General features: G+C 41.2%; 1 pseudogene; it reads left to right on the forward strand.

Annotated features, from left to right (window-relative positions):
• The first annotated feature begins 4987 nt into the window (after positions 1–4987).
• LOC148011702 (pyrophosphate-energized vacuolar membrane proton pump 1 pseudogene) lies at positions 4988–6596 on the forward strand (annotated as a pseudogene).
• The last annotated feature ends 528 nt before the right edge of the window (positions 6597–7124 follow it).

The raw sequence follows: 7124 nt of genomic DNA on the forward strand, positions 1-7124 counted from the left end.
ATCTCAATGTTCAAAATGTGTACTAATATTTCAAGGACTAGGATGGTGTGAGGTTTTCTTATCTAACATTCACTATGTATACTGATATTTTCTACATATGCAAGTTTCTGTTTCAATTAGCAAAGCATCATCATCAAAGGATATTTCAATGAAGAGTAAAGGTTCCAAGGAGGAACCAGAAAAAAAGAGAGAGAAAGGTGTATAGTTCTGATCAAAGCATAAACATCTCAATATCCACAAGTGGTGGCGTAACTTCCCTATCTGATCAGACAGAGTCCAGCAAGGGTACCTGCTAGAATATTATGAATTCCTATAGCGACAAGTAAGTTCTCGATTGAATATGATTTTGCATATGATTTTGAACTATTCTCTGTGTTACTTCAATTATCTGGTTAATTTAATGGTAACTTGAATGGTTTCTTTTTGCATTCACAGTTCTGCTTTTAATGGCTTTGACCCATGCTTGTTGACTACAGGGAAATTAGAGATGGCACTAGAGACTCCTGGTTCACTCCTCTTACGACACAAGTAAGCTTTTTTTCTAAGGTATTCCAATCCTCCATCTATAGTGTGCTTGAAGACGATTGATTTTTTTTTGCTTAGAGGAATGGCTTGTTATTCAGGATGAATGAAAGATGCAGGCAAAATTAATGCATACTCACAGTGATGGAGTGTGTCAAGGAGACATTGATCTTCACAAGGAGGTTGGAACCTACTTATGGCAGAGAACTCTTTAATCTACATTTAGGACTTGGGTTTTGTGTATGATTTTATCTGAGCAGGTACTATCTCCCAATTACGTGTTTTATTACTCAATATCAGATTCTCTAAGAATCTTCAAAAGCAGGGATTCTTTTCTTTGGGCTCTAGGAGAACCATCCAATGCTAGCCTTTGCAAAGAGGAGAGAGCAGTAGGAAGGATCAAGACAGATCTTTTAACTTATCCTCCTCCATTCTTTCACAAAGCCAAGATGACTGTAGTAGAGTTCTCCTTCCCTTTGGTGGACCCAAATGTTAACAGTTTTACCAGCAAAGGTATGGACCCAGTCTTCCTTATAGGCATCAGGCCCTCTACACATGGTGCTAATATGGCCAACACTGCCAGGGCATCATTAGTTAAGCTTGCATTGCCATCAGTTAAGAGACTGACAAGCTTACCCCATCTGCTTGTAAATTTTTCAAATTTCCTGCAACAATGGAGGGAAGACAATGGCCTTCTTAGCAGACACATAGGGTTGTAACAAAAGGCCAAGACAACCCAAAGTGATCTTCTGGCATTTACTTCTCTTCTTATTCATTGTTTAAGAACATACACTCATGCTCAATACAGCCCATGGAACCTCATTCAAAAGATCACAATCACACCCAAAAGAGCTTGAATGACAACCCCATTCCCTGCAAGCTTGAAATATATTCTGACATCAGCAGTTTCTGAGCAGTTGCTCTGCCTCCAGACATCTCAAGGGAAGAAGCTTTCTCACTAACTATGGAGAATAATGATGACCTTCTTCAGGCTCATGCTACAAGTCGGACTGTTGTGTATGCCCTGACATCGCTGTTCAGCTAGCTTCTCAGGAAGCAAGACATGCTGTAAGGTAGCAAGGGATTTCCTTCTGTCTTCCTATATGTCCTTTCTAATTGATTAGTGTTTTGTATTTTGCTCTTGGTAAAAGGCAGAAGACCTGTCTACAGCATGCATCTCGGCCAAAGAAGACCTGTTTATAGCATGCATCTCGGCCAAAAGGCAGAAGACCTGTCTAAAGTAGCATATGAAATGAGGGCATTTGATGCATTATGATAGTGTACAGTTTAGTGGTAGATTGATATGTCTACATTGATATTCGAGGGGCATCACTCTCGAATCTATCATCATTTTGTTTGCCGATATACTCAATTGCAGCATGATGATGTCCATATTTGTGTATAGAAAATAGAAATGACCATCTCATGTGTTTCTGTGTTTTTGGTGTCATTAGATGTTTTCTGCACATTTTTCCCCTCCTTTCCATAAACTTTGAGAAATGCTGAGAGTGTGTACATGCTTCATCATATATCAATTAAACAACTGATGGTGTTTTTTTACACTGTAGAGGTGAAGATTGGCTGATTTTTAGTTGCAATATATGTAAATAATTGTTGCATCATTACTAGTTTGACAATTCTGATACGTTTCTCTCTCTGGTGAATTTCACAGGTTGCAGATCAGGAGACATTTGGTACACTTGGAGCCATAGTACAGAGTAGGACAGGGACTCGTCAGGTTGGGTTTCTGACAAATCGACATGTTGTTGTTGATTTGGACTACCCCAACCAGAAGATGTTCCATCCACTGCCTCCAAATGTTGGACCTAGTGTTTATTTGGGTGCAGTGGAAACGGCAACGTCTTTTATTACAGATGAGCGGTGGTATGACATTTTTACAAGTGTGAATCCAGGTTTCCCTCTTTGCTACTTGTTTTTGAGCTGTCTGCTGTTAAGGCATTCTGTATTGTCCATTTTATAAACTTCTCTGTGAGTTGAAAGAAGAATTCTGGTTTCCGTTTCTTGATATAACAATATTGATACTTGATGATGTTTGCTCATGCAGCAGAGACATTTGCTCATGCGGCAGATACTTGAGGAAGTGCATTTGTAATCTGCTCTGTGATCACTAAAGCTTCTTCAAATGGCCTGCCAGGACATCCACAGCTCCACTGGATCTTCAGCCTTTTTGCCATGTGATTCAAAGTACATATAGAACATCATTTATACTCCCAATAATGGACATGATAGAGTTGAATATCGAATTGCAGACCAAATATGAAGCTACGCATGTGACTATACCACTTGTCCCACAGAGCTTTATTGACATGTCACATGCAGGATGCAGCTTGCTCAATCTGGTGTGATCCTTATCACCAATAAAGCCCATCTCAAAAGCACAATCTGCATATGCTTTGTACTGTATCTCTAGATCTCTGAGGCCATTGCCAATAGCAAATCCCTTCAAGTTGATTGGTAAACCCTCTTTTGCTTTGTTGCCCATGTGAATGCGACTAGTAACAACAGGAACGTAGTGTCCAGCATATGATTCTCCGGTAACATAGAACTCATTTCCTAAAAGCTTAGGATGTGCTTCATAGAAGGCCTGCAAAAAACTGTACATATCTTCACTGACGCCATTCTCATCATGCCGAATGTCTCGAATATCACTGCTGTAACTAAAACCAGTCCCAATTGGCTGGTCAACAAATATTATGTTTGACACCTGATCCCACCCATACTTATTCCAGATAAGTGTAAGATGTCCATTGCCTTGCAGATGCAGCAATTTGTAACCGTTCTTCTTCTGACATTCGCAACACTCTGATCATTGCATCTGCATACTGATCAACAGACTCTACAAGAAATCCAGTCCTTTGACCATCCTGTTCAAGAACTATGTCCATCTTTGGCCCAGTAGAGGCCAATAGAGCTGGCAGAGCTGCTTCTCCTGTCCATTGGATTGAAAGGTAGGAAATGCACTTCTCTGATGTTTGCTCAGCCTCTTTTGGATCTGGCAGCATATTTACTATGGCAATATGAATAGCATCTTGGTTCTCTGTTTTTTATGCCCTTTCTCCATGTCTCTTTTGCTATGGCCAACTGATCACCTGTTATCATCTTCACATTGACACTTAAGTCCAAAGCTCGCTGAATGGTCTCAGTACTGTCATGTCGTGGAGGATCAAAAAGGGGTAATAGACCACAAAATCGCCACGGGCCACCAGGACTATCTTTATTCCTTTCAGGCACTTCTTGTAAGGCAACAGCAAGTGATCGCAAGCCCCGCTCAGCGAATTTGTCAATCGCTGCATGTACTCTCCCTTCAATCTCTACTTTGTTATGAGCTAGATCAAGTATCTGCTCTGGTGCACCCTTACTAGCCCTGAACCATTGTCTACCAGCATCAATGTATGTAAGAGCTGTTCTCTCTTTACCACTAAAGCCTTACAGCTTGTAATTTTCGGAGCTTTTTCTTTCTGCCCCGTTTTTTTGGTCTACTCTTCTTTTTTTATACAACACGCAGCTTTTTTTCTTTTGATCTTGCGTCAGAAACAACGACACAAAATATTTTGTCTTTCCTTTCATGTAAGCCTTCTAAACAGTCCATAATACGGCAGTAGTGCCAAGATTACATTGGTAGCCAGAACTGTTGTATTTACACGGTGAAGCTAAACTCACTAGCAAGCTAGTCTTACAGCATTAGGCATACACGGTACTGAAATCTAAGAGATACAGCTGCTTATCGCAGTTCATACCCACATCTAAACAGATTTTGGTACTTCAGACTGCTTTGTTGAATATGAACAGTAAACTTTATACAGGATCTGAAAAGCCATATAGTACAAAAGGAAAAATAAGCTTGACAGGGTGATAATCATCCACATCTAGGGCACAGTTACAAAACGGTTCCAAAGCTTGAAGCGCCTCCTTTGTGAGTAGTTTTTTTTACTTTGTCTTGGAGTTCAATGATGAGGAAAGCAGTAACTGAAAGCATGATATCAAAGATGAGACTACACCAAATGCTTCAGTCACTCATGGGGTGACTTTCTTGGGAGCCAACTGAAGAAGGCCAACAGCCACAACTATGTCCAAGGAGGACTTCACAAAACCCAGTAGCTGTTTGCTGTGCCTGCTTTTACAGCAGCTTGCGCTCCGATTTGTCAACCACCTGCTTCTTCTTCAACAGAAGCCGTAACATTTCACACGATTCATATAAGGAGTTACATATACAAACTCCAAGGAAACAGTATAATGAAAGTTTGGCAATCAACTCTACGTGCTCCTTGTTCTTATAAATTCGAGTTCTCCCAACCCACACAAAACAAAATGCAAACACAATGACTAAGTATGCACAAAGTAACAAATGTCACACATACAAACTTTTTTGTGGATTCCACACCTCGGATGCGCAGCAGTACGACAGCGGGTGCAGATGGTATAACTAACTTGTTAACTAACGAAGATGCAGATGATTCTGTCCAACCACCACCAGATCGCTATCGCAACCGGTCTCTTGGCCTTCGAGCACAAGTCCAGGCCTGCCAACAATGGCTACACCTTCCTCCACAACAACGACACCCACAGTCACAACATCGTCAATGGATCATCAAACTGTGATGAGGATGATAGATTGGATGAGAAATCAGATGCAATAGCTATTAGGAAATGCACTGAAATTCAACAAGCCATAACCATAGGAGCCACATCATTTTTGCTAACAGAGTACAAATATTTGGTTTATTTCATGGGCATATTTGCTGCTATCATTTTCTTGTTCTTGGGATCTGTGAAGGGGTTCAGTACTAGGCCCCAGCCTTGCAAATACGATCCAAAGCAGGAATGTGCCTCAGCTCTCTTTACAGCAATTTTCACTACAGTTGCATTTATATTGGGAGCTTTGACGTCCATAGTGTCGGGATTTTTGGGCACGATGACCGCAACATATGCGAATGCTCGCACAACTTTGGAAGCCAGAAAAGGGATAGGCAAAGTATTCAAAATTGCCTTCCAATCAGGTTCGGTGATGGGTTTCTTACTTGCTGCTAATGGCCTCATAGTTTTATACATCACTATAAAACTGTTCCAGCTTTATTATAAGGATAATTGGGAGGGCCTTTTTGAGGCCATCACTGGCTATGGGCTTGGATGCTCATCTGTGGCTCTATTTGAAAGGGTTGGAGGTGGAATCTATACCAAAACTGCAGATGTTGGAGCAAATCTTGTTGGAAAAGTAGAAAGGAATATCTCAGAGGACGATCTGCGAAATCCAGCGATCATTGCTGACAATGTGGGTTATAATGTGGGAGATATTGCTAGAATGGGTTCAGATTTGTTTGGCTCCTTTGCTGAAGCTTCTTGCGCAGCTCTTGTTGTGGCTTCCATGTCATCATCTGGCACAAATCATGACTTCACTGCTATGTGCTTCCCTCTACTCATTAGCTCTATGGGCATTGTGGTGTGCCTCATCACAACCTTGTTCGCAACTGATGTGTTTGAGATCTCAAATCTAAGGGATATTGAATCTACACTGAAGAGACAGTTTGCTGATATCCACCATCTTAATGACATTCGGTGCAGCTTTTGTTTGTTGGCTGGCACTACCATCCATGTTTTACATATATGATCCTAATGGTGGTGCAAAGATGGTTCAAAACTGGAAACTATTTTTTTGCGTTGGAGTAGGGCTTTGGGCAGGGTTGGTAATTGGCTATGTTACAGAGTATTTCACCAACAATACATACAGACCAGTCCAGGATGTTGCTGATTCTTGCAAGACAGGAGCTGCTACCAATGTCATCTTTGGTTTGGCACTTGGCTACAAGTCTGTAATTGTTCCAATATTTGCTATTGTTGTTGCCATCTATGTCAGCCATACCCTAGTAGCCATGTACGGGATCACAGTTGCAGCTCTTGGAATGCTTTGTACCATTGCCACCTGTCTAGCCATAGATGCATATGGTCCCATAAGTGATAATGCTAGTATCGCAACCGGTCTCTGGATGACCATGATACTTCTTACACAGCTCTCCACAAGAAGCGCAGCCGCAGTATAGACTATGAGGCCGCGAAGGCTTTCAAGATGGACAAATTCCTCAACCATAGGACTTCTTCAAAGTCCAGCTTGCGGCATCAACAGCCCCCAGTTGACAGCACTTTGGGGGAGCGCTTTCTCAGATTGGTCTCCGTGATCCGTACTTTGGGGGAGCGCTTTCTCAGATTAGAAGAGATGAAACTGCATATGTAGAGAGAGTCTGAGCGATTTCGTGATGATCTGGAGGCCAGGCGTACAAAGATGTTCCTAGAGTCCCAGAAGCAGATTGCTGAGATGTTTGCTTGGGCTCTAAATAGCAGTAAGAAAACTGATGAGCTCTTGCTGATGATTGTTGGTATTTTGTTCATCATTTGATTATTCTAAATGTTTCTTTCTTCCAGCTAATTTTTGGCTCTTCATGCTACGTTTCATATAATTTCATCTATATTACAGCTAATGCGTTGAAATTATTCCATGCTTTGTTTATAAGAAATGTTTCGAGCTGATGGGATGATATTTCATTTCATTCTTATTCCAGCTGTTGAAATGTTTCAGCTGATGTTTCATT

Source organism: Lygodium microphyllum, chromosome 28, assembly GCF_053477565.2.
Source record: "Lygodium microphyllum isolate KBCC chromosome 28, Lygodium_microphyllum_v1.1.10, whole genome shotgun sequence".
NCBI classification, from domain to species: domain Eukaryota; kingdom Viridiplantae; phylum Streptophyta; class Polypodiopsida; order Schizaeales; family Lygodiaceae; genus Lygodium; species Lygodium microphyllum.